General features: G+C 40.1%; 1 protein-coding gene across 1 annotated transcript in view; it reads right to left on the bottom strand.

The window, feature by feature from the left end:
• Positions 1-21,886, bottom strand: part of NEK11 (NIMA related kinase 11) — a 289,042-nt gene that overhangs the window by 188,892 nt on the left and 78,264 nt on the right.

Raw genomic sequence — 21,886 nt, 5'->3', positions numbered from 1 at the left:
TTTATTGTGTTTTAGTAGCATGATCTACATTGTACTATATCCAGTAACCATATACCCAGTTCACAGAGGAGTTATCACAAAGCTTTATAATCTATTATATACTATATATAATCTATTACATGCATATATATTATATCTTTATATTTATAATATACTATATATATTATAATCCAAATGTTCACATTTTATATATATGTGGAAATAATGTTGATGATGGTATTTAATAATAGATAACACTTAACAAGTTTTACTGTAAACAGCAATGTAAATTATGTCAGTTAAGATTTTCATTTCTGAAATTATGAAAAATCAGACAACTTGAAAACCTTTGCCTAAAAAAACACCCAGAAATGTTGAATAAAGTATGTAAGTCTCTTCACATATAACACAGCTGAACCCCCAAGAAAATGAGGCAAATCCTTTGGGATTATACAAAAAGAAAACTGAAAATCAGAGGGAGCAATAGGTGCTGATGTCTCAGCAGCCCGAGCAACTCAGAACTCACAGCAGCCAAGACCTTGAGGCCATGTAATGTGGAGAGTTGGAAATAATATAAACACCTAAAGTCAGAATCCTATATGCAGTCCATATCTTAAGTGAAAATATGACCCAAGAAACATTCACTCACAAGTAAACAAAATGGAGGAAAAAAATCTCTCCCTTCATATTTTGCAACCATGTCTCTCTGCTCACTTACATTTGGAATTCAAATATGCAATAGCTGTATGGCTTAAGACATCCCAAACCAAGAAATTAACATAAAAATTGGTTCTCAGCTGTTAGTACCCTCTTGAGGTATCTGGCAGAAGCAAATGCAAACTGAATCAGCAGATAATATATAATAAAACTATACTTCAAAGCTACAGTAATCAAGACAGTATGGTACTGGTACAAAAACAGAAATATAGATCAATGGTACAGGATAGAAAGCCCAGAGATAAACCCACACACATATGGTCACCTAATTTATGACAAAGGAAGCAAGAACATACAGTGGAGAAAAGACAGCCTCTTCAATAAGCGGTGCTGTTAAAACTGGAGAGCTACATGTAAAAAAATGAAATTAGAACACTACCTAACTCCATACACAAAAATAAACTCCAAATGGATTAAAGACCTAAATATAAGACCAGACACTATAAAACTCTGAGAGGAAAACACACTTTGACATAAACCACAGCAAGATCTTTTTTCATCCACCTCCTACAGTAATGGAAATAAAAACAAAAATAAACAAATGGGACCTAATTAAACTTAAAAGCTTTTGCAGAGCAAGGGAAACCATAAACAAGATGAAAAGACAACCCTCAGAATGGGAGAAAATATTTGCAAATGAAGCAATGGACAAAGGATTAATCTCCAAAATATACAAACAGCTCATGGAGCTCAATGTCAAAAAAACAAACAACCCAATTAAAAAATGGGCAGAAGACCTAAATAGACATTTTACCGAAGAAGACTTACAGATGGCCAAGAGGCACGTGAAAAGCTGCTCAACATCACTAATTATTAGAGAAATGCAAATCAAAACTATGAGGTATCACCTCACACTTGTCAGAATGGCCATCAACAAAAAATCTACAAACAATAAATGCTGGAGAGGGTGTGGAGAAACAGGAACCCTTTTGCACTGTTGGTGGGAATGTAAATTGATACAGCCACTATGGAGAACAGTATGGAGGTTCCTTAAAAAACTAAAAATAGAACTACCATATGAGCCAGCAATCCCACTACTGGGCATATAACCTGAGAAAACCATAATTCAAAGAGACATGTACCCCAATGTTCATTGCAGCACTATTTACAGTAGCCAGGACATGGAAACAACCTAAATGTCCAACAGTAGGTGAATGGATAAAGAGGCTGTGGTACATATATACATATGGAACATTACTCAGCCATAAAAAGGAACAAAATTGGGTCATTTGTAGAGATGTGGATGGACCTAGAGTCTGTCATACAGAGTGAAGTAATCCAGAAAGAGAAAAATAAATATCGTATATTAATGCATATATGTGGAATCTAGAAAATAATACAGAGGAACCTATTTGTAGGGCAGGAATAGAGATGTAGATGTAGAGAACGAACATGTGGACAAAGTGGGGTAGGGGAGGGTGGGATGAATTGGGAGATTAGGTTTGACATAAATACACTACCATGTGTAAAACAGATAACTAGGGGGAACCTGCTGTAGAGCACAGGGAGCTCAGCTCAGTGCTCTGTGACGTCCTAGATGAGTGGCATGGGGGGGTGGGAGGGAGGTCCAAGAGGGAGGGGATATAGGTATACATATAGCTGATTCACTACGTTGTACAGCAGAAACTAACAACATTGTAAAGCAATTTTACTCCAATAAAATAAATAAATAAATAAACCCCTGAGAATTTCAGATAACTTAATAGGATATAAACTATAAAATAAGTATATTTCAAATGATTAAAATAATAAAGAATAGAAAACACGAGATAGAAACAGAATATTATCAAAAAAAGATGATGCTGATTTGAGAAACAACCAAATAGAATATCTCAGGGGAAAATGTGACCATTGAAATAAAAAACTCAAGATTAAGACCTCAGCTTCCAACTATGATGAAGTAAGCTTATATCACACTAAATCGCCCACCTTCCACAGTTGTATCGAGACCACTGCAAAATTTAAACAATGTAAAATTTGGGTAAATTTTTTAACAGCTCTTTGAAGATATCAGAGATCACTCAAGGCGAACAAAGGCAGGCAGCACTTGAGGGGCCAGAACCTAAAAGAAAAGAGATGCACTGAGATGAGCAAGCACTTCCCACTGTGTTTTCTTCTCAGGCATTTGGCAGAAGCAGAGTGTCGTGGCCCAGAGCTTGCAGCAGTTTCACTGAGGTTGGAAAACAAAAACTGTAGTTCAGAGATACAAAAGGCAGCCAGGACTCGGGGGGCAAATTTTCCAGAGAAAAGGGAACAAAAGAGAAGTAAGTCTGACATTGTGAATAGATTTTATTCTGAGGCATTTGCTGAATCCTAAGCTACTCAGGGGCAAGACATTCAGGAGAAAGCAGCTGCTGGAGATTAACCAAGATGGCGGAGTAGAAGGACGTGCACTCACTCCCTCTTGCGAGAGCTCCAGAATCACAACTGGCTGCTGGACAATCATTGACAGGAAGACCCTGGACTTCACCAAGGAGGATACCCCATGTCCAAGGACAGAGGAGAAGCCACAGTGAGACGGTAGGAGGGGCGCAATCAGAGTAAAATCAAATCCCATAACTGCTGGGTGGGTGACTCACAGACTGGCGAACACTTATACCACAGAAGTCCACCCACTGGAGTGAAGGTTCTGAGCCCCACGTCAGGCTTCCCAACCTGGGGGTCCGGCAACAGGAGGAGGAATTCCTAGAGAATCAGACTTTGAAGTCTAGTGGGAATTGATTGCAGGACTGTGACAGGACTGGGGGAAACAGAGACCCCACTCTTGGAGGGCACACACAAAGTAATGTGTGCATCGGGACGCAGGGGAAGGAGCAGTGACCCTGGGGGAGACTGAACCAGACATACCTGCTGGTGTTGGGGGGTCTCCTGCCGAGGCAAGTGGTGGCTCTGTTTCACCGTGGGGATAAGGACACTGGCAGCAGAGGTCCTGGGAAGTTCTCCTTGGCGTGAGCCCTCCCAGAGTCTGCCATTAACCCCACCAAAGAGCACGGGTAGGCTCCAGTGTTGGGTTGCCTCAGGCAAAACAACCAACAGGGAGGGAACCCAGCCCCACCCATCAACAGTCAAGTGGATTAAGGTTTTACTGAGCTCTGACCGCCACAGCAACAGGGAGGGAACCCAGCCCCACCCATCAACAGTCAAGGGGATTAAGGTTTTACTGAGCTCTGACCGCCACAGCAACAGTCAGCTCTACCCACCACCAGAGCCTCCCATCAAGCCTCTTAGATAGCCTCAACCACCAGAGGGCAGACAACAGAAGCAAGAAAAACTACAATCCTGCAGCCTGTGGTCCAAAAACCACAGTTACAGAAAGACAGAGAAGATGAAAAGGCAGAGGGCTATGTACCAGATGAAGGAACAAGAAAAAACCCCAGAAAAACAACTAAATGAAGTGGAGATAGGCAACCTTCCAGAAAAAGAATTCAGAATAATGATAGTGAAGATGATCCAGGACCTCGGAATAAGAATGGAGGCAAAGATTGAGAAGATGCAAGAAATGATTAACAAAGACCTAGAAGAATTAAAGAACAAACAAACAGAGATGACCAATACAATAACTGAAATGAAAACTACACTAGAAGGAATCAATAGCAGAATAACTGAGGCAGAAGAACGGATAAGTGACCTGGAAGACAGAATGGTGGAATTCACTGCTGCAGAACAGACTAAAGAAAAAAGAATGAAAAGAAATGAAGACAGCCTAAGAGACCTCTGGGACAACATTAAACGCAACAACATTCGCATTATAGGGGTCCCAGAAGGAGAAGAGAGAGAGAAAGGACCAGAGAAAATATTTGAAGAGATTATAGTCGAAAACTTCCCTAACATGGGAAAGGAAATAGCCACCCAAGTCCAGGAAGCGCAGAGAGTCCCATACAGAATAAACCCAAGGAGAAACACGCCGAGACACATAGTAATCAAAGTGGCAAAAATTAAAGACAAAGAAAAATTACTGAAAGCAGCAAGGGAAAAACGACAAATAACATACAAGGGAACTCCCATAAGGTTAACAGCTGATTTCTCAGCAGAAACTCTGCAAGCCAGAAGGGAGTGGCATGATATACTTAAAGTGATGAAAGGGAAGAACCTACAACCAAGATTACTCTACCCGGCAAGGATCTCATTCAGATTCGATGGAGAAATCAAAAGCTTTACAGACAAGCAAAAGCTAAGAGAATTCAGCACCACCAAACCAGCTCTACAACAAATGCTAAAGGAACTTCTCTAAGTGGGAAACACAAGAGAAGAAAAGGACCTACAAAAACAAACCCAAAACAATTAAGAAAATGGTCATAGGAACATACATATCGATAATTACCTTAAACGTGAATGGATTAAATGCCCCAACCAAAAGACATAGACTGGCTGAATGGATACAAAAACAAGACCCATATATATGCTGTCTACAAGAGACCCACTTCAGACCTAGGGACACATACAGACTGAAAGTGAGGGGATGGAAAAAGATATTCCATGCACATGGAAATCAAAAGAAAGCTGGAGTAGCTATACTCATATCAGATAAAATAGACTTTAAAATAAAGAATGTTACAAGAGACAAGGAAGGACACTACATAATGATCCAGGGATCAATCCAAGAAGAAGATATAACAATTATAAATATATATGCACCCAACATAGGAGCACCTCAATACATAAGGCAACTGCTAACAGCTATAAAAGAGGAAATCGACAGTAACACAATCATAGTGGGGGACTTTAACACCTCACTTACACCAATGGACAGATCATCCAAAATGAAAATAAATAAGGAAACACAAGCTTTAAATGACACAATAGACCAGATAGATTTAATTGATATATATAGGACATTCCATCCAAAAACGGCAGATTACACGTTCTTCTCAAGTGCGCACGGAACATTCTCCAGGATAGATCACATCTTGGGTCACAAATCAAGCCTCAGTAAATTTAAGAAAATTGAAATCATATCAAGCATCTTTTCTGACCACAACGCTATGAGATTAGAAATGAATTACAGGGAAAAAAACGTAAAAAAGACAAACACATGGAGGCTAAACAATACGTTACTAAATAACCAAGAGATCACTGAAGAAATCAAACAGGAAATAAAAAAATACCTAGAGACAAATGACAATGAAAACACGACGACCCAAAACCTATGGGATGCAGCAAAAGCGGTTCTAAGAGGGAAGTTTATAGCTATACAAGCCTACCTAAAGAAACAAGAAAAATCTCAAGTAAACAATCTAACCTTACACCTAAAGAAACTAGAGAAAGAAGAACAAACAAAACCCAAAGTTAGCAGAAGGAAAGAAATCATAAAGACCAGAGCAGAAATAAATGAAATAGAAACAAAGAAAACAATAGCAAAGATCAATAAAACTAAAAGTTGGTTCTTTGAGAAGATAAACAAAATTGATAAGCCATTAGCCAGACTCATCAAGAAAAAGAGGGAGAGGACTCAAATCAATAAATTCAGAAACGAAAAAGGAGAAGTTACAACAGACACCGCAGAAATACAAAACATCCTAAGAGACTACTACAAGCAACTTTATGCCAATAAAATGGACAACCTGGAAGAAATGGACAAATTCTTAGAAAGGTATAACCTTCCAAGACTGAATAAGGAAGAAACAGAAAATATCAACAGACCAATCACAAGTAATGAAATTGAAACTGTGATTAAAAATCTTCCAACAAACAAAAGTCCAGGACCAGATGGCTTCACAGGTGAATTCTATCAAACATTTAGAGAAGAGCTAACACCCATCCTTCTCAAACTCTTCCAAAAAATTGCAGAAGAAGGAACACTCCCAAACTCATTCTATGAGGCCACCATCACCCTGATACCAAAACCAGACAAAGACACTACAAAAAAAGAAAATTACAGACCAATATCACTGATGAATATAGATGCAAAAATCCTCAACAAAATACTAGCAAACAGAATCCAACAACACATTAAAAGGATCATACACCACGATCAAGTGGGATTTATCCCAGGGATGCAAGGATTCTTCAATATACGCAAATCAATCAATGTGATACACCATATTAACAAATTGAAGAAGAAAAACCATATGATCATCTCAATAGATGCAGAAAAAGCTTTTGACAAAATTCAACACCCATTTCTGATAAAAACTCTCCAGAAAGTGGGCATAGAGGGAACCTACCTCAACATAATAAAGGCCATATACGACAAACCCACAGCAAACATCATTCTCAATGGTGAAAAACTGAAAGCATTTCCTCTAAGATCAGGAACGAGACAAGGATGTCCACTCTCACCACTATTATTCAACATAGTTCTGGAAGTCCTAGCCACGGCAATCAGAGAAGAAAAAGAAATAAAAGGAATACAAATTGGAAAAGAAGAAGTAAAACTGTCACTGTTTGCGGATGACATGATACTATACATAGAGAATCCTAAAACTGCCACCAGAAAACTGCTAGAGCTAATTAATGAATATGGTAAAGTTGCAGGTTACAAAATTAATGCACAGAAATCTCTTGCATTCCTATACACTAATGATGAAAAATCTGAAAGAGAAATTATGGAAACACTCCCATTTATCATTGCAACAAAAAAAATAAAATACCTAGGAATAAACCTACCTAGGGAGACAAAAGACCTGTATGCAGAAAACTATAAGACACTGATGAAAGAAATTAAAGATGATACAAATAGATGGAGAGATATACCATGTTCTTGGATTGGAAGAATCAACATTGTGAAAATGAGTATACTACCCAAAGCAATCTACAGATTCAATGCAATCCCTATCAAATTACCAATGGCATTTTTTACGGAGCTAGAACAAATCATCTTAAAATTTGTATGGAGACACAAAAGACCCCGAATAGCCAAAGCAGTCTTGAGGCAAAAAAATGGAGCTGGAGGAATCAGACTCCCTGACTTCAGACTATACTACAAAGCTACAGTAATCAAGACAATATGGTACTGGCACAAAAACAGAAACATAGATCAATGGAACAAGATAGAAAGCCCAGAGATTAACCCACGCACCTATGGTCAACTAATCTATGACAAAGGAGGCAAAGATATACAATGGAGAAAAGACAGTCTCTTCAATAAGTGGTGCTGGGAAAACTGGACAGCTACATGTAAAAGAATGAAATTAGAATACTCCCTAACACCATACACAAAAATAAACTCAAAATGGATTAGAGACCTAAATATAAGACTGGACACTATAAAACTCTTAGAGGAAAACATAGGAAGAACACTCTTTGACATAAATCACAGCAAGATCTTTTTTGATCCACCTCCTAGAGTAATGGAAATAAAAACAAAAATAAACAAGTGGGACCTAATGAAACTACAAAGCTTTTGCACAGCAAAGGAAACCATAAACAAGACAAAAAGACAACCCTCAGAATGGGAGAAAATATTTGCAAATGAATCAACGGACAAAGGATTAATCTCCAAAATATATAAACAGCTCATTCAGCTCAATATCAAAGAAACAAACACCCCCATCCAAAAATGGGCAGAAGACCTAAATAGACATTTCTCCAAAGAAGACATACAGACGGCCACGAAGCACATGAAAAGATGCTCAACATCACTAATTATTAGAGAAATGCAAATCAAAACTACAATGAGGTATCACCTCACTCCTGTTAGAATGGGCATCATCAGAAAATCTACAAACAACAAATGCTGGAGAGGGTGTGGAGAAAAGGGAACCCTCTTGCACTGTTGGTGGGAATGTAAATTGATACAGCCACATATGGAGGTTCCTTAAAAAACTAAAAATAGAATTACCATATGACCCAGCAATCCCACTACTGGGCATATACCCAGAGAAAACCGTAATTCAAAAGGACACATGCACCCGAATGTTCATTGCAGCACTATTTACAATAGCCAGGTCATGGAAGCAACCTAAATGCCCATCAACAGACGAATGGATAAAGAAGTTGTGGTACATATATACAATGGAATATTACTCAGCCATAAAAAGGAACGAAATTGAGTCATTTGTTGAAACGTGGATGGATCTAGAGACTGTCATACAGAGTGAAGTAAGTCAGAAAGAGAAAAACAAATATCGTATATTAATGCATGTATGTGGAACCTAGAAAAATGGTACAGATGAGCCAGTTTGCAGGGCAGAAGTTGAGACACAGATGTAGAGAATGGACATATGGACACCAAGGGGGGAAAACTGCGGTGAGGTGGGGATGGTGGTGTGCTGAATTGGGCGATTGGGATTGACATGTATACACTGATGTGTATAAAACTGATGCCTAATAAGAACCTGCAGTATAAAAAAACAAACAAAACAACTAATACTAAACTTTCATTGGGTTATTTGTATGGAAATATGTTAATATAAATGTTTCAGACATTACATGAAATTTCTAAAAATGTTATATTTGTATTTGTATGGAAATATGTATGGAAATATGTTAATATAAATGTTTCAGACATTACATGAAATTTCTAAAAATCTTATATTTGTATTTGTATGGAAATATGTATGGAAATATGTTAATATAAATGTTTCAGACATTACAGGAAACTTCTAAAAATCTTATATGTTCTGGTATAAGGTTATAAGTAATAATCCTAGTTATTACTTTAAAATGTATATCTCAGAAATAACTAATTTTCTTGTCAACTGCATTATTATGAACTTTCATCAAATCTTTAACCATGGTCATTTTTAAGTCTTCTGTCATTTACAGACAGTTCTGGGTGTACTCTGATGATTTTGCAAGTATGTTCCTATAAAAGGGTTTCATCTTCAAGAAATTCATGGAAAAGACTCTGACAAGTACAGGTTTCTGGTAACTGACTGTACTGCTGAACTGAATGAATAAGCATTTTCAGAACTCTAATGAAAAACTGATGAACTCATAAAAGTGCTAACAAAAGATCAAGATGAAAAAAAAATTAATTACATGGGACTGAGTGAACTGATGAGGATGAGTATAATTTTTGTGACTTTCTGTCTGAATTAAAAAAAAAATCCCACAAGGACTCAGAGGCAAAGAATATACAAATCAATTTTCACTGCAAAGTAAAGGAGCTGTTACAGTGGAGGATTACTGGACTGAATGTCAATATTATGACATAGTATGAGTGTGTTTCATGTTTGGTAATTGCAATCATTGTTGCTTTTGTTGTGGTCATCCATGTACAATGCTTGGTGTCAGTCTATTTATCTCTTGTAAAAATAAAAAAAAAATATAGAGAAAGCAGCTGCTAAGAGGTAAAAAACTAAGCAGAGTTTTCAGTAGATTCACAAAGCTGAGGAGGAGTCTTGGTAAATAACTAAAGCCTTCAGCTAAAAACCCTGAACACTGGAAATAAAGGCAAACTGGAAATAGGCCAGCCCTCACAAACCTAGCCTTAAACTATCTCAGTCCTAATTGGATCAAGGTGATCTGCATCTACTACCAGCCAGCAAAAAAAATCAAATCCTCCCCAGAGGAAGATAATATCATCCAACATCTCTACACTATTTTACATATATTGTCCAACATTCACTCAAAAACTACAGGCATGCCAAGAGACAAGACCAAATGACCAAAAACAAAACAAACAAAAAGAAACAAATCCATATGTGATCCACCTACTGGAACTATTGGACAAGGATTTTAAAGTAACTATGATATGTTTAAGGAACTAAATGACACAATGAGAAAACTAGATTCTATAAACAATTTTTTAAAAGAACTGAATGGAAATTCTAGAATTGAAACAAATATAATTAAAATTAAGAATTCATTAGATATGTTTGAAAGCAGATAAGATGCAGCAGAAAAAAAGATTTAGAAATTGGAATAATGGTTAGTGAAAAATATTCAGTTCAAGTATTGAAAAATAATATTGATACTTAGACTAGGCAAGTAGAAGATGAGTTATAGATATAATACATCAACAGCCCCCACATATATAAATATGTAAATAAGTAAATCACCACTAGGTATTTTAAGAACAAGGCAAACGGTATGTTAGAAAGCAGTTATGGGAAGTAATTGGCTGGTGCTGTGGTAATAGAACAATAAAATATATGCAACAGACCAGATATCAAGCTACCTGGTAAATTTTTTAAGTATAATTTGACTTTGTGGCTACAGTAAGCAAAAATGGTTCCAGAAAGAAAGTCCTTTCATGTGCTTTGTTAATATCCTTTCCTTTGAAGTATTTAGAAATCAAGTCCAAGAAATAACAAGGTGACTAGCAATATAGACAGTTGACATAAAATCTTTCTTCTAAAAAGCTCAAGTAGCTCTCCACCTATGTCCCCATAATTTCTATTTTCATGATGCCCAAGAGAGTTAAGTGTCCTGATTAAGAATGGATGATAGTGGTGGTCACACCCGTGGTCGAGTTCCTGCCTCCAACACCCCATCAGGCCATTGTCCAAACCCTCAGCCTCCAGGACCACAGCAGAGTGAGGTCTGTGGAGGCAGCCACAGCAAGTGTTTCTCAGGCCCTGAGCCACAGTAGGACTGTGGAGACGGTATGGACAGTTTAACCTTCATTTCCCCTTAAGCCCTTATCTGAATAGTTTCTGAAACCTCAGCTCCCTCCCCACAGGTCTGTATTTATCCAGCAGGGTCTCAGGGTGGCCTGCAGACTCTTCTTGCCGAAGGTGCTGGCATGAGCAATGGCTCCGTGGTGATGCACAGCCCAGGCAGCTCCTGTTGCTGGTCTCTGCCATGTGGCCTTCGTCCTAGACTCTGAAGCGGCTCCTGCTTGGCTTCCTCATTGGTGTCCTGGGCCCCCAGGACCATGATAAGCCCTCTGTGCTATAAGCCAGGGGTGATGCCAGGTCCTTCTCAAACGTAGCTACACAGTAGGAGTTGCCGATACCTGGTACTGGAGTGGGGTCTCCTTGAAAAAGTGACCTCAGGACATCCCAAGAAGTGGGAACCAGGAGAAAGCAGGAATCTTCCACAACACCACAGACACAATTTCTCTCTGCTTTTCCATCTCCAGACCTGAGGGAGCACACCTCCATTCCCTGTCACATTTAGTAGGTCCTTTCCCTGGGAGCCTCACTACGTTAAAAATGAATTCCTCATACCACCTTTTGGGAAATGTTTAGCCATTCTAACACAATACCTCACCAAGTGGCTGGGGAAAGGTGTGGGTTGCTAGGTGACAAGGCACTCATCTTAGGTAAAGTGTCCCAGCCCTGTTCTCTCCTCCACTGTGAAAGCACCAAGAACACCAGCAAATGAGATCCCTGCAGAGAAGCTGCTCTGTGCTTCATGTTAAAAAATCTAGGCTAATTGAATAGAACCCCTTCAACAGAAGTGAGTTGGGGGGGGGGTGTTTTTTTGTTTTGTGCTTTCTGTGTTAGCACTGGGGGCAAAAAAGGAGGAGTCTTTTTTGCCCCCAGAGCCTTCTTGTCTCTGCCCCCAAGAAGTTCCCTCATGCCCAGTTCTGCTGTGGCATCCAGAGACAACATTTCAAAGATTAGCTAATTAATTGGACCAAAAAGAAGAAAGGCTCTAAGTCACTCAAATACTGGCCCAGTTTATGGAGGCTTGGGGGACTTGGTGACAAGCCTCTGGACACAAACAGCTTTAACAAACTTAACTCTGTCTACTTGCCAGAGGTTCAGGCCCAGGGGGGGAGGAAGGAGTCTTAGAGCTACATTCTCAAGACAGCTTTCAGTGAACTGTGAAAATTCTCAGCTTTTAACACATTATTTATAAGTGTGTATGCCATATGCCATAGATTTAGAATATTACAAATGTATAAATAAACCAAATTAAAATAAGTACAGGAAAGCTCCAAAGGAGTAAACAAAATCTTCATTTCTTCTGTAACTTCATTCTTCTTAGTTTTTCCAGGGTCTTCTTTATCTCCTCTGCTGCTACACTGTATTAGTCAGGGTTCTCCAGAGAAACAGAACCAATAGAAGATACAGATATGGATATAGATACAAATGGAGATTTATTATAAGGAACTGGCTCAAGAAATTATGGAGGCTGAGAAGTCCCAAGATCTGCTGTCTGCAAGCTGAAGACCCAGGAAAACTGGTGGTGTAATTCAGTCCTAGTCTGAAGACCTGAGACCAGGTGAGTCAATGATCTAGGTCCTTCAGTCCAAGGGCAGAAGAAGATGAGATGAGACACCCCAGCTCCCCAGTGAGGCAGGAAAAAGGGGGCAAATTCCTCCTTCCTCTGCCTTTTGTTTTATTCAGACCTTCAAGGGATGGATGTGTCCAACCACACTGGAGGGGGCAATCTATAGAGTCCACCGATCCAAATGTTAATCCTGTTACCGAGGCCAAGCTCGCTCCGCTCACTGCCAACAGGCAAATAAATCAGGAGATGAGGTATTGAGGTAAGGACTAGCGACTTTATTCGGAAAGCCAGCAGACTGAGAAGATGGCAGACTAGGGTCCTCTCAGAACACTATCTTATCAGGGTCTGGATGCCAGTTTCTTTTATAGAATTAGAGAGGGAAGTAAAGTAAAAAGGCAGAACAGAGAGGGAGAGGCAGGGAGGAAGTAAAAAGGGCCAACGGCCTTGCAAAACATCTCCTGGAATGGCCAGCCTCAGGGAGGGGATGTGTAATTTCTTCTTTCTTGCAGCCACTCACACATGGGTAGTGTTCCTGAGGCAGGCCATTATGTGTGATCACAGTAACAAAAGCAACAAAAAGCAAAGGCTGAAGTCAAAGAAACAGATCCAACATGGAGTCAAAATTGGCTCTTCCCTGTTACAATCCCATCTGGAAACACCCTCACAGACACACCCAGAAGCAATATTTAATCTGGGCAACTCACGGCCCACTCAATTTGACACATAAAATTAACCACCACATGCACTAAAAAAATTTGCAAGGAAATTTGCAACAGAAGAGCCAAATCCATCTTCTTCTTTTTTTCCAAAGTAATTTCCTAACTCATTTGTAAGCAGTCTATGTAATTTTCAAAATGCATTTGAATATATACTCTAGACCAGCGGTCCCCAACCTTTTTGGCACCAGGGACCGGTTTCGTGGAAGATAATTTTTCCACGGAAGAGGAGGGTAATGGTTCTGGCAGTAATGTGAGCGATGGGGAGAGATGGGGAGCGGCAGATGAAGCTTTGCTCGCTCGCCCGCCACTCACTTCCTGCTGTGTGGCCCGATTCCTAACAGGCCACAGACAAGTACAGGTCCATGGCCCAGGGATTGGGGACCCCTGCTCTAGACCATAAGAGGAAAAGGCTGGAATAATGTTTCATAGACAGATCTATTTTATTGGTTATAGTTTGACAGATTTAAGCAGAAAACTAAGGGAAGCACTGTGGTAGGCTGTATTCTTGTTTCCAAATATTTGCACCTCTCGTGCCTGGCAGCAGGTGTCTGCCTTGGGAGGAAGAGGCACCTCCACTGGGCTTGGTCACGTGACTTGTTTGGGTCAATGGCATGCAAACAGACCAGGCAACTGTCATGTCGGAGCAGAATCTTTAAGAACCATTGAGTGTTTCCCATAAATCTCTTGCTTTTCCCTCTTCCAGGAGAAAGCATGTCCCAGACAAGAGCTGCTCCTTCAGAGTAGGCAGTGGTATGGGAAGACTTGCAGCTGATCTGCAGCCAATATGCAACAAAAGAAAGAAATGACTGTCCTAAGTCACCGAGGTTGGGGTTTTGTGTTAACACAGCATGAGGAAGGAGTTTTAGTGCTACAGTCTCAAGGTAGCTTTGAGTGAACTGTGAATACTCTTAGCTTTATACATTATTATTTATAAGTGTCCATGCCATATGCTACAAGAACAACTCATGGCTCACTCAGATTGACATAAAATTAACCATCACATGCACAATGAAAATTTTTCTTTTTCCCCAAGATCTAGGCCCTCACTTCTAACGTTTTATTCTCCTTCTCCTTGCCCTTCCCCTTCCTCTGCTTTCCCTCCCTCTGTCTCCTCCTCCTCCACCTCCTTCTTCTCCTCCCTCTATATCTCTTTCTCTCCATATTCCACTAAGCATATTTATAATTAAACTCAGCACTATTGCTTCAAACCTGTCTTTCCAACTTCTTGCTCACCCTCAGCTGATGAACAGGTTCATCTTTGACCTTCTCCTAGCATGCCTCACAACCTACTTAATGTCAAGTTTGGTCATTTCAGCTTGTCGAATTCACCCTCACCCTTCCATGCTGCCCAGTGCTGTCACCTTGGCTCAGGTCTTACAACCTCAGGCATAGATATTATAAAGGTTCCATGTTGATAACCCAAGTCCCCCTCTCTCCCCCCTATAATTTATCATCTAATCCTCCTGAAGTTCTGGTCACACTACAGCTCCATTCAGAAGGTTTCTGTGGTATCAATGTCTATGCTACAAAACAAAGCCCTCTATAATCTGATCTAATTTGATCAGATCTACAATCTGATGTACAATCTGATCTACCTTGACTCACAGCTCCATTCATGTACTCCAGTGAGCCTTTATGATGGGACCACTCATCATTTACCCTAAAAGTACGATGTTTTCCCAGCTCTGTGACTTTGCTCACTCTGTTCCCTAACTGGAAAGTTCTGACCCATCTTCTACCATATTCAAAATGCACCGTGGTTCAAATATCACTCCTTCCAAGAAGCCTTCATTGATTCTCCCAAGTAAAAGCATTACTCCCTCTTCCGAGCTCCTATAGCAGGGATCCCCAACCCCCGGGCCGTGGACCAGTACCGACCTGTGGCCTGTTAGGAACTGGGCCGCACAGCAGGAGGTGAGCGGCAGGTGAGCGAGTGAAGCTTCATCTGCCGCTCACCATTGCTCGATTACCGCCCGAACCATCCCCACCACCCCCACCCACCCCTGGTCCGTGGAAAAACTGTCTTCCACAAAACCAGTCCCTGGTGCCAAAAAGGTTGGGGACTGCTGTCCTATAGCACTTAAATTGTACTTTTCTTGGCACTCTTATCACCTGTTTTAAATTGAGTATAATTTACATTAAAGTATATAAATCTTAGGCTTGATGAACTTTTACATACACATCACACTTGTAATCCTCCACCCAGATCAAGATGTATAACATTTCCAGCATCCCAGGAGGATTCTTTGTTCCCCTTCCAGTCGAAATTCCCTTCCAAACATAACCTCTATTCTGATTCACCCGACATTGGTTTTGCCTGTTTTTGAACGTCATACAAACGGAGCCATATAGTACCCACTCTTTTGTGTCTGTTTTCCTCACCCAACATCACATCTCTGAGATTCATCAGATTGTGCATATCAATCATGTGTTCTTTTTTATTGCAGAGTACCCCATTGTATGACTATACCATAATTTATTTAACAATTCAACTGTAAATGGACATTTTTCTGTGTTTTGGCTATTACAAATAAGGCTTCTATGGTCATTTTTGTACATGTCTTTTGTTGGATATAGGTACTCATATTTCACCTCACAAATAGAATTACTGGGTCATAAGGTATTTAAACGTTTGGCTAAGGAGGAGAAGATGGCGGAAGAGTAAGACGTGGAGATCACCTTCCTCAACACAGATACATCAGAAATACATCTACACGTGGAACTGCTCCTATAGAACACCCACTGAACGCTGGCAGAAGATGTCAGACCTCCCAAAAGGCAAGAAACTCCCCACGTACCTGGGTAGGGCAAAAGAAAAAAGAAACAACAGAGACAAAAGAATAGGGACGGGACCTGCAAAAGTGGGAGGGAGCTGTGAAGGAGGAAAGGTTTCCACACACTAGGAAGCCCCTTCGCGGGTGGAAACTGTGGGTGGCAGAGGGGGGAAGCTTCTGAGCCATGGAGGAGAGCGCAGCAACAGGGGTGCGGAGGGCAAAGTGGAGAGATTCCTGCACAGAGGAGCGGTGCTGACCAGCACTCACCAGCCCGAGAGGCTTGTCTGCTCACCCGCCGGGGCAGGCGGGGGCTGGGAGCTGAGGCTCGGGCTTCAGAGGTCGGATCGCAGGGAGAGGACTGGGGTTGGCAGCATGAACACAGCCTGAAGGGGTTAGCGCACCACAGCTAGCTGGGAGGGAGCCCGGGAAAAAGTCTGCAGCTGCCGAAGAGGCAAGAGACTTTTTCTTGCCTCTTTGTTTCGTGGCGCGGAAGGAGAGGGGATTCAGAGCGCCGCCTAAATGAGCTCCAGAGACAGGCGCGAGCCGCGGCTATCAGTGCAGACCCCAGAGATGGGCATGAAACGCTAAGGCTGCTGCTGCCGCCACCAAGAAGCCTGTGTGCAAGCACAGGTCACTATCCACACCGCCCCTCCTGGGAGCCTGTGCAGCCCGCCACGGCCAGGGTCCCGTGATCCAGGGACAACTTCCCCGGGAGAACGCACAGCGCGCCTCAGGCTGCTGCAACGTCACGCCGGCCTCTGCTGCCGCAGGCTCGCCCCACCTCCCTACCCCTCCCTCCCCCCGGCCTGAGTGAGCCAGAGCCCCCTAATCAGCTGCTCCTTTAACCCCAGCCTGTCTGAGCAAAGAACAGATGCCCACAGGCGACCTACATGCAAAGGCGGGTCCAAATCCAAAGCTGAAACGCAGGAGCTGTGCGAACAAAGAAGAGAAAGGGAAATTTCTCCCAGCAGCCTCAGAAGCAGCGGATTAAAGGTCCACAAACAACCTGATGTACCTGCATTGTGGGATACCTGAATAGACAACGAATCATCCCAAATTAAGGAGGTGGACTCTGGGAGCAAGATATATTATTTTTTCCCCTTTTCCTCTTTTTGAGAGTGTGTATGTGTATGCTTCTGTGTGAGATTTTGTCTGTATAACTTTGCTTTCACCATTTGTCCTAGGGTTCTGTCCATCCGTTTTTTGGGGGGTTTTATTGTTTGTTTTTTTTTTTTACTTAAAAAATTTTTTTTCTTTGTTTCTTAATAATTATTTTTTATTTTTTTATTTTAATAACTTTATTTTATTTTATCTTTATTTTATTTTATCCTCTTTCTTTTTTTCTTTCTATTTTTCCTCCCTTTTATTCTGAGACATGTGGATGAAAGGCTCTTGGTGCTCCAGCCAGGTATCACGGTTGTGCCTCTGAGGTGGGAGAGCCAACTGCAGGACACGGGTCCACAAGAGACTGCCCAGCTCCACGTAATACCAAACGATGAAAATCTCCCAGAGATCTCCATCTCAACACCAAGACCCAGCTTCACTCAACAACCACCAAGCTATAGTGCTGGACACCCTATGCCAAACAACTAGCAAGACAGGAACACAGCCCCATCCATTAGCAGAGAGGCTGCCTAAAATCATAGTAAGGCCACAGACACCCCAAAACACACCACCAGACGTGGACCTGCCCACCAGAAAGATAAGATCCAGCCTCATCCACCAGAACACAGACACTAGTCCCCTCCACCAGGAAGCCTACACAACCCACTGAACCAACCTTAGCCACTGGGGACAGATATCAAAAACAACAGGAACTACAAATCTGGAGCCTGCAAAAAGGAGACCCCAAACACAGTAAGATAAGCAAAATGAGAAGACAGAAAAACACGCAGCAGATGAAGGAGCAAGGTAAAAACACACCAGACCTAAAAAATGAAGAGGAAATAGGCAGTCTACCTGAAAAAGAATTCAGAATAATGATAGTAAAGATGATCCAAAATCTTGGAAATAGAATAGACAAAATGCAAGAAACATTTAACAAGGACGTAGAAGAACTAAAGAGGAAACAAGCAATGATGAAAAACACAATAAATGAAATTAAAAATACTCTAGAAGGGAACAATAGCAGAATAACTGAGGCAGAAGAACGGATAAGAGACCTGGAAGATAAAATAGTGGAAATATCTACTGCATAGCAGAATAAAGAAAAAAGAATGAAAAGAACTGAGGACAGTCTCAGAGACCTCTGGGACAAAATTAAACACACCAACATTTGAATTATAGGGTTCCCAGAAGAAGAAGAGAAAAAGAAAGGGACTGAGAAAATATTTGAAGAGATTATAGTTGAAAACTTCCCTAATATGGGAAAGGAAAGAGTTAAGCAAGTCCTGGAAGCACAGAGAGTCCCATACAGGATAAATTCAAGGAGAAACACGACAAGACACATATTAATCAAACTATCAAAAATTAAATATAAAGAAAACATATTAAAAGCAGCAAGGGAAAAACAACAAATAACACACAAGGGAATCCCCATAAGGTTAAGAGCTGATATTTCAGCAGCAACTCTGCAAGCCAGAAGGGAGTGGCAGAACATATTTAAAGTGATGAAGGAGAAAAACCTACAACCAAGATTACTCTACCCAGCAAGGATCTCATTCAGATTCGATGGAGAAATTAAAACCTTTACAGACAAGCAAAAGCTAAGAGAGTTCAGCACCACCAAACCAGTTTTACAACAAATGCTAAAGGAACTTCTCTAGGCAGGAAACACAAGAGAAGGAAAACACTTACAACAACAAACCCAAACCATTTAAGAAAATGGGAATAGGAACATACATATCAATAATTACCTTAAATGTAAATGTATTAAATGCTCCCACCAAAAGACACAGACTGGATGAATGGATACAAAAACAAGACCCATATATATGCTGTCTGAAAGAGACCCACTTCAGACCTAGGGACACATACAGACTGAAAGTGAGGGGATGGAAAAAGATATTCCATGCAAATGGAAATCAAAAGAACGCTGGAGTAGCAATACTCATATGAGACAAAATAGACTTTAAAATAAAGACTATTACAAGAGACAAAGAAGGACATTATATAATGATCAAAGGGATCGATTCAAGAAGAAGATATAACAATTGTAAATATTTATGCACCCAACATAGGAGCACCTCAATACATAAGGCAAATACTAACAGCCATAAAAGGGGAAATCGACAGTAACACAATCATAGTGGGGGACTTTAACACCCCACTTTCACCAATGGACAGATCATCCAAAATGAAAATAAATAAGGAAACACAAGCTTTAAATGATACATTAAACAAAATGGACTTAATTGATATTTATAGGACATTCTATCCAAAAACAACAGAATACACATTTTTCTCAAGTGCTCATGGAACATTCTCCAGGATAGATCATATCTTGGGTCACAAATCAAGCCTTGGTAAATTTAAGAAAATTGAAATCGTATCAAGTATCTTTTCCGACCACAACACTATGAGACTATATATCAATTACAGGAAAAGATCTGTAAAAAATAAAAAAACATGGAGGCTACACAATACACTACTTAATAACGAAGTGAGCACTGAGGAAATCAAAGGGGAAATCAAAAAATACCTAGAAACAAATGACAATGGAGACACGACGACCCAAAACCTATGGGATGCAGCAAAAGCAGTTCTAAGAGGGAAGTTTATAGCAATACAAGCCTAACTCAAGAAAACAGGAAACATCTCGAATAAACAACCTAACCTTGCACCTAAAGCAATTAGAGAAAGAAGAAAAAAAAAAACCCCCAAAGTTAGCAGAATGAAAGAAATCATAAAGATCAGATCAGAAATAAATGAAAAAGAAATGAAGGAAACAATAGCAAAGATCAATAAAACTAAAAGTTGGTTCTTTGAGAAGATAAACAAAATTGATAAACCATTAGCCAGACTCATCAACAGGAAAAGGGAGAAGACTCAAATCAATAGAATTAGAAATGAAAAAGAAGTAAAAACTGACACTGCAGAAATACAAACGATCATGAGAGATTACTACAAGCAACTCTATGCCAATAAAATGGACAACCTGGAAGAAATGAACAAATTCTTAGAAATGCACAACCTGCCGAGACTGAACCAGGAAGAAACAGAAAATATGCACAGACCAATCACAAGCACTGAAATTGAAACTGTGATTAAAGATCTTCCAACAAACAAAAGCCCAGGACCAGATGGCTTCACAGGCGAATTCTATCAAACATTTAGAGAAGAGCTAACACTTATCCTTCTCAAACTCTTCCAAAATATTGCAGAGGGAGTAACACTCACCAACTCATTCTACGAGGCCACCATCACCCTGATACCAAAACCAGACAAAGATGTCACAAAGAAAGAAAACTACAGGCCAATATCACTGATGAACATAGATGCAAAAATCCTCAACAACATACTAGCAAACAGTATCCAACAGCACATTAAAAGGATCATACACCATGATCAAGTGGGGTTTATCCCAGGAATGCAAGGGTTCTTCAATATACGCAAATCAATCAACGTGATACACCATATTAACAAATTGAAGGAGAAAAACCATATGATCATCTTAATAGATGCAGAGAAAACTTTCAACAAAATTCAACATCCATTTATGATAAAAGCCCTGCAGAAAGTAGGCATAGAGGGAACTTTCCTCAACATAATAAAGGCCATATATGACAAACCCACAGCCAACATTGTCCTCAATGGTGAAAAACTGAAACCATTTCCACTAAGATCAGGAAAAAGACAAGGATGCCCACTCTCACCACTATTATTCAACATAGTTTTAGAAGTGTTAGCCACAGCAATCAGAGAAGAAAAAGAAATAAAAGGAATCCAAATTGGAAAAGAAGAAGTAAAGCTGTCACTGTTTGCAGATGACATGATACTATACATAGAGAATCCTAAAGATGTCACCAGAAAACTACTAGAGCTAATCAATGAATTTGGTAAAGTAGCAGGATACAAAATTAATGCCCAGAAATCTCTTGCATTCCTATACACTAATGATGAAAAATCTGAAAGTGAAATTAAGAAAACACTCCCATTTACCATTGCAACAAAAAGAATAAAATATCTAGGAATAAACCTACCTAAGGAGACAAAAGACCTGTATGCAGAAAATTATAAGACACTGATGAAAGAAATTAAAGATGATACAAATAGATGGAAAGATATACCATGTTCTTGGATTGGAAGAATCAACATTGCGAAAATGATTCTACTGCCCAAAGCAATCTACAGATTCAATGCAATCCCTATCAAACTACCACTGGCATTTTTCACAGAACTAGAACAAAAAATGTCACAATTTGTATGGAAACACAAAAGACCCCGAATAGCCAAAGCAATCTTGAGAACAAAAAATGGAGCTGGAGGAATCAGGCTCCCTGACTTCAGACTATACTACAAAGCTACAGTAATCAAGACAGTTTGGTACTGGCACAAAAACAGAAACATAGGTCAATGGAACTGGATAGAAAGCCCAGAGATAAACCCACACACATACGGTCACCTTATCTTTGATAAAGGAGGCAAGCATATACAGTGGAGAAAAGACAACTTCTTCAATAAGTGGTG

This window comes from Balaenoptera acutorostrata, chromosome 4, assembly GCF_949987535.1.
Source record: "Balaenoptera acutorostrata chromosome 4, mBalAcu1.1, whole genome shotgun sequence".
Classification (NCBI taxonomy): domain Eukaryota; kingdom Metazoa; phylum Chordata; class Mammalia; order Artiodactyla; family Balaenopteridae; genus Balaenoptera; species Balaenoptera acutorostrata.
Note: the sequence above shows the minus strand (reverse complement) of the source record. Positions and strands in the feature narration are given on the sequence as shown.